The following is a 634-nucleotide window of genomic DNA, read 5'->3' on the forward strand; positions in this document are numbered from 1 at the left end:
GCCCCGAGATGGGGTCCCAGACGTTGGACACGTGTGGTTCAAGATCCCCGCGGATCGTACCGATGAGAGCTACAGTAGGCCGGGCTCTCAGCCGAACACTGTCCCGGAACCTTCAATGGTTCCGAACTCAGGCGGACAGCCCCTCGTTAGGGAGGGCGAGCCATCTGCATCGAGGACTTCCGGTGCGCCCGAGGCGCCGGATTGTCTGCTGGAAGTGCTTCGCGGCGCTTCCATGGGTGAAGAGCACCGTACTCTTATGAGTTCGGTGATTCGAAAGGTTTCGTCCGCCCAGAGCGGACTAACCGAAGCTTGCACCATCCTCTTGACAGGCTTTGAGGTAAGCAATAAATATGTGTAAAATTACCACCCGATAGGTAGTAGCCCCTGATACTCTGTGTGGTGTTCAGAAAGAAAAACCAAACGGAGGGTCAATAATAATCCGCAGGAGTCTAACAATAAATATTCGTGTGCATAAGCAGGCTGTGCTGCTTGCTGCTGCTGCCCGTACTGCCAAGGTTGCCGAACTACAGCGGGACCTGGAGCAAGCGCAGGGAGAGCTGTAACACCCCAAAAATTTAACCATGTTTTGTTTATTAAAATTTTGCCAGGAAACTAAAATTTTATTTTCTGGGTT

The sequence above is a fragment of the Triticum dicoccoides genome, chromosome 3B, assembly GCF_002162155.2.
Source record: "Triticum dicoccoides isolate Atlit2015 ecotype Zavitan chromosome 3B, WEW_v2.0, whole genome shotgun sequence".
Taxonomy (NCBI): domain Eukaryota; kingdom Viridiplantae; phylum Streptophyta; class Magnoliopsida; order Poales; family Poaceae; genus Triticum; species Triticum dicoccoides.